Source organism: Ambystoma mexicanum, chromosome 12, assembly GCF_040938575.1.
Source record: "Ambystoma mexicanum isolate Mex_15411 chromosome 12, UKY_AmexF1_1, whole genome shotgun sequence".
In the NCBI taxonomy this organism is placed as follows: Eukaryota; Metazoa; Chordata; class Amphibia; order Caudata; family Ambystomatidae; genus Ambystoma; species Ambystoma mexicanum.
The window spans coordinates 80782563-80792127 of record NC_090936.1 but is presented as its reverse complement, the minus strand read 5'-3'; positions in this window follow the sequence as shown (position 1 = coordinate 80792127).

Below are 9565 nucleotides of genomic sequence, written 5' to 3'. Positions count from 1 at the left end.
GCAGGTGACCAAACTGAAGGGGCCCGAAAGGTAACCCTAGGGCAGCAATCGCAGGGGACCCCGGTAAGTGTATGCTGGCAGACCCAGGGAGATCCAGGTAAAAGTATGTCGGCAGGCCCTGAGTTGAGCCTGGTAAGTTGCTGACAGAGCCAGGGGAACCCAGGTAAAGTATGCTGGCAGGCTCAGGAAGAACCCAGGTAAGGTATGCTGGCAGGCCCAGGGAGATCCCAGGTAAGGAATGCTGGCAGGCCCAGGGAGGAACTCAGGTAAGGAATGCTGGCAGGCCCAGGGAGGAACTCATGTAAGGAATGCTGGCAGACCCAGGGAGGAACTCAGGTAAGGAATGCAGGCAGCCCAGAGTGGGCTCAGGTAAGGAATGCTGGCAGGCCCAGGGAGGAACTCAGGTAAGGAATGCTGGCAGGCCCAGGGAGGAACTCAGGTAAGGAATGCTGGCAGGCCCAGGGAGGAACTCAGGTAAGGAATGCTGGCAGGCCCAGGGAGGAACTCAGGTAAGGAATGCAGGCAGCCCAGAGTGGGCTCAGGTAAGTAGCAAGCAGCCCAGGTAGGAAAGCTCACAGAACGAAGCAAACTGCGTTGAGACGCGGCTTGCCTCGATCTGCGGCTCCTTTTATGGGTCGCCGGCGCCCGTGAGGCTTGGAACGCAAGCCGCGTACCCAAAGCGAGTCCTGGAAGGCAAGCCCTTCCTAGGACTCGAGCCCAGTCCACGGCGCATGCGCGGAACCGTGACAGAGGCCTCCCGCGCATGTGCCGTGGCCCTCCGGCCCCGACACCCAAAGCTCTCCCTCTGGCGAGCCCCCAGGCGCGGAAGCGCGGGTAGACTCGCCAGGAGGTGATGGGAAGAGCGGGTGCGGCGGACCCCGGTCTCCACCATGGCGTGACACTCAGGCCCAACGGTCGCTCAGAGCAGCACCACCTGGCTCGGCACTCCGACCCATCACCAGGGCCGCCAAACGTTTTCTGTCCGGGGCTGTGTGTTCCTTCTTACAAGATTCCTGCTCTGATCTCACTCACTGATGGGGGTCCTGCTCCACTGTGCTCTCCAACAGCTCCTGGCCCTCTATTTTTCTACTCAGTGTACCTATGGAGCCTCATCACTATGCCTGCCGTCTCCAGTGCACTTGTGCTCTAACAGTTGCAGCTTCTTTTCTCCTTCATCTTGGTGGTTTTTGGGACGTGCCTGCATGGGTGCGGTGAGCAGTACCTCTACTTGGGATGGTGTATTTGCCTCCTGAGGAAGGTGTTCATGGAGATCCCTGTCCAGATACTGAAATGGGTTTTGTGCTTTGAAAATCTGAGGTCTCTCCATGGTTGTGACGTCTGAGAACTGGCACAGGAGACCGAGGTTGCAGAGTATCCATACTTGCATGGCTTGGTTTTGAATTCTTCCACACTGTTAGTGAAGACTGGGTGAACTTCTACCGCTGTATGTGTACCATTGACTATTTAACATCTAAGAATAAATGCGGCACTGCAACAGAACACTAAGGAATATATGAACATTTGTTATTGCTCATCCCCTGAGGAATGTCCTGTATTAAATTACATCATAAGGACAAAAATATGTTGGGCTATGTTTTGTACACAGATTGATACAAAGCTAGTTGATTTAAAATTTGTATGATGTTCCAAATATATTTGTTTTGATTAGAATTTTGTATTGGACAAGGGATGAATGTTATTTCTTATTTCACACAACTGCCTGTGATCTTATGATTTTACCATAAATGTTTTTTATTAAATTATTAAAGTAAACTTCGCAATAGCAGAGAGTGTGCTGACCCATTGTTGAAATACATGTGATCTTCTATTTGAGACCTTTTTTTGTTGGTCCAGAAACTAGAGACGCAACCTTCCTTTTATATACTTTAATGGTGTATATGTCTTAGGCAGTGGGAAGGTGTTGCTATAACTCCCAAAGTCTTGGGCACACCATTTATATATCATTCACATCCTCTACTCCTGCCATTCAGGACTTTATACCTTAATTTCCAAGGCCAGCTGCTGAGCTCCCTAATTACTTTGCCATTTTTCTCTGTGCGCCCTGTTGGTCTCCATAAAAAGTAATTTAAACAGAACAAAGTTGATTCCTCAAAGGTTGGGGAATTCAAGATGAGAACCTTGAATTGTCATAATTCTGGCTTAACAAGAGACCCTCACTCTAAAGTGGAACTGCAAACCTTTTCCACAACCCCCTCATATTCTAGCAACTCTCAGTTCATAAAGCAACATGGATTAACGGAAGGTAACCTAATCTCACACATCCTTCTATGGACTTCAGTTTCCGTAAGGCTAAAAGTACTGGGACAAGGAAGAAGAGCTCAGAGGCAATGTGGATCCAAAATCGTGAATACTCAAAGACCACTATCTAGTTGCTGCCACTCAAATCACCTGCGCGGGATATTTAAAACCCAAGATGAGGCACAGCTGTGGAATAGAGGTGAAGCCGAGGAAGAAGTGCAAAGAGCATTGGAAAGCCACGGAAAGAAGCCCACCAACTGAAGTCACCATGAAGGGTGAAATTGACCAGAAGCAGATTTGCAGAGTATGTGCAGTGGAATGCGGCGTACTAAGAAGAAGCCCAGCTGAGGAGAAGTGTTTCCAGCACACCGTATGGCAGGCCGGTGAAGTCACAGAAGATCAATGGAGCTGTCATCGCTCCCGAAGACTGACTCGCAACTTAACGGAGGCTCGCTGAAGCGGTAAAGTAAGCAGATTGAACACTGAAGGACCACTGCAAAGCCAGACAGCAAGTGGAAGCCGCCGTAGAGAACCGGTGAGTTGACTGAGTGTGAATGCTGACCCCGGGACGCTCCGAACAAGAAAGCTGTTACAATGCAACAATTTTGAATACCAAATAATTGATCAATCAAAGCAGAGACTGTTTTCTGACTATCGAATGATTAAAGAAAACAAAGCAAAGTGGCAAAGACGAAAGTTCGATTGTAAGGAACTAAAAGAAGGGCAAGTTTATGACCAGCGTTATAAACAGCCAAGAGGCTGTCGAAAGACTTTAGGCGAACTACCAGTGGGGAATGTCTCTAACCAGTACTACCCACAGCCAAGAGGTTATCAAAAGACTTTAAGAGAACTATCGGTGGGGAAAGCCTCTAACCAGTACTACCCACAGCCAAAACGCTACAAGAAAACCATGCTAAGACAACCACTGGGAAAAGCTAATAACCAGTATTACCATCAGCCAAGAAGTTGTGAGTGAACCTCAATAAATCAACCAAGACATAAACCCCCTTATTGAAGATAAACTTTTGGGAAAGCTCATATCTCATTTTGCCAACAGCCAAGAGACGGTGAAACTATACCAAGGCGACAAGCGTGCATCTCTTCCGTTTTAGGAGTTCAACTGGAGGAAGCTTGTAACCCAAACTGCTATCAGTCAAAAGGTTGTTTTGAAGCTATTGAGAGACCCTTTGAGAATAATTCTTCTATAATATGTTTTCAGTTTAGGGAAAACTGGAACACAAGATGTCAAGAGTCATGAGACTATAAAAGGCAGTTATTGCTCAATCCTCCTTCCAATAAAGATTGGTATGGAGAGTCTTGAAGTCAATATTACCATCACGTTTGAAAGTAGTTGTAGGAGTTTTTTTCCTGGCATGCGAGTATACCAGGAAAGGGCTTATAGTAGTTAGTCCTGGCAGGCGATTGGACCAAGAATGAAGATGGTGGTTTGATAAAATACCTTTGTGATAAAAGATTTGTTAAAAGAACCTTTGTTGAATTAAGAGAATCCATTTACTTTATTATTTGTTCAACAAACAATGGCATCACTAAGACAAGTTGAGTTTTGCTAGCCTGACAAAAAGGTGTTTAATTTACAGAAGAAGTATTAAGAAAGATTGAAGTGCTATTTTGAGAATAAGTAGTTCTTGTGAAGATGGTGCTACATGGTACCTGAACAATTACATTGGTTTGACCTTGTGTTTGTGAAAGAAGGATATTGTGGATTATCAAACAAGCATTGTGGAAGAGACATTTTTTGCGTCCCAGAGAAAGACACAGTGGGCGACAAAGACATTTCTATTACCTTGAACAGAACTTTGCTGAATCAGAACTGTAATCCAAGTGGTCCTGAATTGATCCAGGGGAAGGAAATCCAACCTTGGTCGCATAGATTGATTTCAAGGACTTTTAAAGTTTTAATTACAGAATTGTTTTCCGAAATAAAGTTAGCCATGTTTCCTTGTATAATTGTATTGTGTGTATTAGTGTAAGGGCCAGAGATATTTTGGACACTGGGTTATTTTTCTTTATTTTCAGTTTGCTAGGCAGGGACCTCTCTATTAGTTTAGGTAACGTTAGGCGTTTTTCAAAACCCAATTTTTATTCAAATAAATGGCAAACCTTTAGAAAACATTACTTCTGCGTCCGTCTCTCTTTTTTTTTACCCCTCACATATAGTTTCAGAGGTGGGATCGGATTCAGCTGAAATAAACTGGTTATTTATTTACACACATGAGTGTGATAGATACTAGTCCCAGATTTGTTATATCTGGGTAGAAATGGAATAACATCACCTCTCCCATCACGTTCTAGGATGGGGTCGTTTTTTCAACCACTAACCACCAAGCCATTTTTCCCACTAGGAAACAGGTGGGGGTAACACTTTCAATCTTTTCTTTCCTCCGACATACCAAATACCCGGTAGGGATGTTAGGCAGAATCCTGTGCAGTTCCCTTGGGGACCACTGCAAGAAGATTAAGACTACAGGAGTAAGCAGTAAACCCAATTGGTAGCAGTCTGTACCACCCAGATTTACCTGGTAGCTTTGGCTGAGCAGTCAGACTCCTCTCAAGAAGAGTAGGGCAGTATACAGAGGATACACAATAGGGACAAAAACACAGTAGAGCAAGCAAACACTGACCAGAGATTGGTATCAAAAGTATATAATTATTTATTTAACACACACTTAAGGAAATACACTAGCACTATAAATCAAAGCAAGTTCAAACACAGTCAGAAAAGTATACACACCTCCCTTAAGAATTATTAGACAAGTCTAAGTCAACACACTACTATTTGTCAAAACAGATGCGAGCGCGTAACTTAGATGGCACTCCAATAATTCATTTAAAGGGAGAGAAAAAGGCAGGTCATGAAAAATAAAACAGTTCCCAAAACTTTTCTAAGACCCAAACAAGTTAGTGAAGGCAGAGTCTGCTGTAGAGCCAAAGTTCATAGGCCAGGTCCACTTTAAATGGAGCAAGGTGAAATGTGCCCAAGATCACACAGTTTAGAAATGCATTCAAGTCTTTGTAAAAATGTTCAAAAGAGGTTGGGTTGATTCAGAAGGTAAAGTTAGAAGGTCTGGGGGGCAACCCAGTTGGAAAGCCAAGGATTTAAGGGTCACCTTTATCAAACCGTAGAAAGGGAGGCCATGTGGAACACAGTACCTTTAAAGTTGAGGAAGCTCCAGCAGTAGCAGTTGTTCCTGGCAGCGGGTGCAGTTTGTGGTTTCGACCAGGGGAAGAGAAGATCTCATTGAGGAGGAAACTTGGAGTCGTTGCACTGCCCAGGGAAGAGACCAGCCGCGGAGTTTGTCGGTTAAAAGGTGCATTCCTTTTATTCGCGGTCACAGTGGTGAAGCTTGGCTATCCGGCCGCCTGGGTGCTTGGCACGGGCGATTCGACCAAGAGACGTCCTGGAAGGCGAAATGGAGAACTGGTTGATCCCACCAGCTCAGAGGAAGAAGACTCTTCCGGCAGAAGATCTTCTCTTGTCGTCGGGAAAGTGGTGAGGTCGTTGCAGCAGGGCTCCACCGGTGGTGTCGTCGTTGCAGATGGGTCAGCTTCTCCCCTCTTTGGATTTCTTAGGTCCTGTGGCGACTTCTGAAGTTCCAGTCCCAAAAGCCCTGCTTTTATGCAGAAAAACCCCCATTCAACAGCCTAGCTGTCAATCATACATGCTAACTGGTGAGCCGGGCGGCTCACCACTGGGCCAATCAGAACAGAGTGCAACTTGAGTTACTAAGGCAATGCAGTCCAGGGTGCCCATTCCCCCACCCACACATCCTGTGGAACCCAGACAGAGTGGCACCAGTTGGACGGCTTTTGTGGAGAAGCCCGCCAAAAAGTGGAACAAAGGACCCGACCTTGGTTGGAGTTACAGAGACGGACACAAACGCCATTTTAGAAAAGAGTTCTGGCGAAAAGACCCAACCAGTGATTTTATATTAAATAAATAAACCAGCGGTATCTTTAACATTGCACCAAAAAGTGGTGCGTTTAAAACCAATGGGAAAATCCCATAGGAAATATTCCGGTGGAATATTTTGCGTGGTAACCACTGCCACCAGCCAGAAACTCGACAAGGGGGGACTGGACAGTGCCCCCTTGGAAACAGACCCAGGGGCAATCGAATTAACCCCTTCCAGTACTTCCACAATATGATGGTTTGTACTGGTTCTGTTCACAATTTTGGACTAGTAAAGTCAATGGTGACTTTACATGCCCTGGGAGACAGTAGTCAGTCCCAGGGTATGGTGTCTATGTTTGGGGGTCACTATTGTGTGGGAGCGAGGGGCCAGCAGGCCCCTCTCTGCCTTCACTTCTCAGTACAAAACTTGGACCAAGTGCCTCCAGTAGTGGGTTCGCCCCTTGCCCTTATGCGATGTTAACTTTAGTTGACTTTCGTGTAGATGGGACCACTGAGCAGGACACAGGGCATCAATTTTTTGTGCCCCCTTTCGACTCCATCTTGGCGACCAGGCCTCACTGCGATAGTACGAAACGCTTCTCTCCCTCTCCTCACTGTGGTCGGGCACACAGAGCACATGGCCCCCACCTTCGTTCCCACTCTGACTGGAAAACTCTGCGGCTCCATTCTCACGCTGAAGCCGGAGGTATTTGCAACAACTAATAAATGTATCATATCAGTCTTCCTCTGAGATCACTGTCCTGCAAGGGAACCAGCATAACTAAGCACATAGCTTGTTCATCTCCACAAACCTGTCGTTGCCCCTCCCGCACCCTCGCCAGTGGAAACTTACTGCCATTCTGACCCTGTGTCCCTGCAAGATATTCCTTTCATGTGCCAGACCACTGACCATGCCATGATGCCCACCCAGCAGACTCCCAAATAACATTAGACCCCTGCTGCAGTATATCGTGCCTAATACTAACAAATGCCACATACCTGAGATTCTTGTGAAACTAAACCTACAGTTCAATCAGTGTATTATAGTGGTCAAGACCCTTACTCTGTGACCTGTATAATCCAAATGTTATAGATGATATAGACACCTGTGTGATTTGTATAGTGACATGATAAACTACTGAGAGTCTTTTGAACAATTATTATTTAGTGCATGCATCATTTAGAATGTATTCATTAGCTTAGATAGTGACCACCCTGCTTCACGGCGACCTGACCTTCACCCATCCGGAGCACAGATATCTGACGTCCATCCTCCCGCCAACCAAACAACCAACCAGGAGGAAGAGATGATGCCCACACCTAAGACACCACCCTGGCTGACCAATCCGGGTCCAACGTAGCCTCATATGTTAGACGTGTCATTGTACCTATATAATGTACTGTAACATTAATTTTGCCAGAGCGCTCTCAGAGTTCTAGATAAACCTTTCCTTGAACTCTCGCAGCCTGCTCTCTTTACCTTATTCCCCGTCCGGGGAGTGTCCGTTTTATTCTCTTGCACGTTGAAGACGGGGATGGCACAAACATTTGGTGACCCCCTGCGATGTGATTTGGAGAGGTGCCTCGAGGCCCGCACTGTGCGGCGAGATCCGGGACGCCCCGCAGCAAAACCATCGCCTCTGCAGCCGACCAGCCTGTGCGCACTACAAGAAAGGGTCAAGGGTTCCCGGTTGACGAATACCCGACTGAAAAGCTGCTCGCCGAGGCGGGCCACGGCTTGGTTGGGGTGCTGACCTGACTGGGGTCGGACCGTGAATGGTGACACTCGGATCACCTGACTGAACACGTGAGTGCCGGTTGCGAAGGTTACCAAGGAAAGGTAAAGGGGAATAGAAGGGAACAGGGGAACAAGTGGTAATGGGTTATAGCGAAGAGTAGGGCCTGTGTGAGTGATGATGAGGCTTTTCTGATCTGTCCTTTATATGGCCATTAGGTTTCGTGAGAAGTGAGAAGAAGAAGAGAAGAGGTATCCTAGCCTGAACGGGGTAGAAGGCGACGCCGCGTAGCATTGTCTCGTCCAGTGCAGATAAAATAAGAGAAGATAAAGAGAAAATAGTAGGGGTCTCGTATATTGAGTAGACTCGGAGTAGTTATTTAGAATATTCTTTTTCCGTGTAAGAAAGAATTCTTGGGGAAAAGTAAAAGGGTGTAAGAGGTGGGGAGCGAATGAGAAGAGTAGGTGAAAAGGGGAAAGGTTTGGTAACGGGAACAAAGAGGAAAATGTGTTTCCATGTTCTGTCTATTTGTTGGTCAAGAATATCAAAGTATTGTAATTGATTTATTGGCAAAGTGGTACACATGCAAAAGTGAACTGTTGAATTTGGAAATGCAATAATTACAAAAGTAACAGTGAATATTGATACATAAAAACTACTAGTAATTGAGAAGCACTTGATATATTGTTGGTCTAGAAGAAAGGACGAGTGGGTGGAACGGTGATTAGGGGGAGAAACATCGTCATGGGGGGAATAACACCACTAGCTCATATTTGTCAACACCTTCTGTTATACAGTGAAAAGATACAAAAGTACCATGATCAATGGTTGACAGAGATAAAAGGAGACAATGTAACGCCGATTTGGCCAGAAGGAGGGTCATTTGATAAGAGGGTGTTAGATTTAGTGTCTAGGCATTTGCTAGCAAGATATAAGGGGAAGCAGTTACAAAATAGAAGGGAAGTGCTGGATCTATGGCGAATGTTCGAGGAAGTTACCCCCACAGCAGAGGTAGGTAAAGAAAGACCAACTGAAAAACAGAAACCACAGGAAGAGGTAAGCGGAACGCCAAAAGGCGAGTGCACAAAAACCACAGCTGAGGGCGATACAACCAAAATATACCCTTTAATGACAAGACCAGCAGTGGGGTACAGCGAGCCTCTGTATGTACCGGCATGCCCCACCCCCACTCCCTCAAATGGAGCAGTAGCTACAGCACCACCACCCTATGACAAAGGAGGTTTGTATGGCCCAACGACTGCACCCCCGTGAATTTAGCACACTTAACAGGAGAGTTAGACTGCCAGCTAGCACATGCACAGTTGGAGATGACACGGCTAAGAGCACTGTGCGATAGGGGCCAAATGCTGCCAGGGGGAGGGGAGGTACCACCATTGTCTATGACAGATCTCACACTCTCATTAAGTACAGCAGGAGAGGTGGCGCCAGCAAGTTCAGAGCCAGCACGCTCCATATCATCGCAGGGCACGCACATACCAAAAGGGCGAGAAAAAGAATGGCAATCAGGAAGAGTTCCTGTTCCATCTGAATGACAAACCAGTGAGAATCATACGCTCAGCTACCCCAGAGAGCCAGCAAGGGGAAGGACAGGAGGAGAATGGTGAGCAAGAAGCAGAGATAGAAGAGGTGTGGAGTG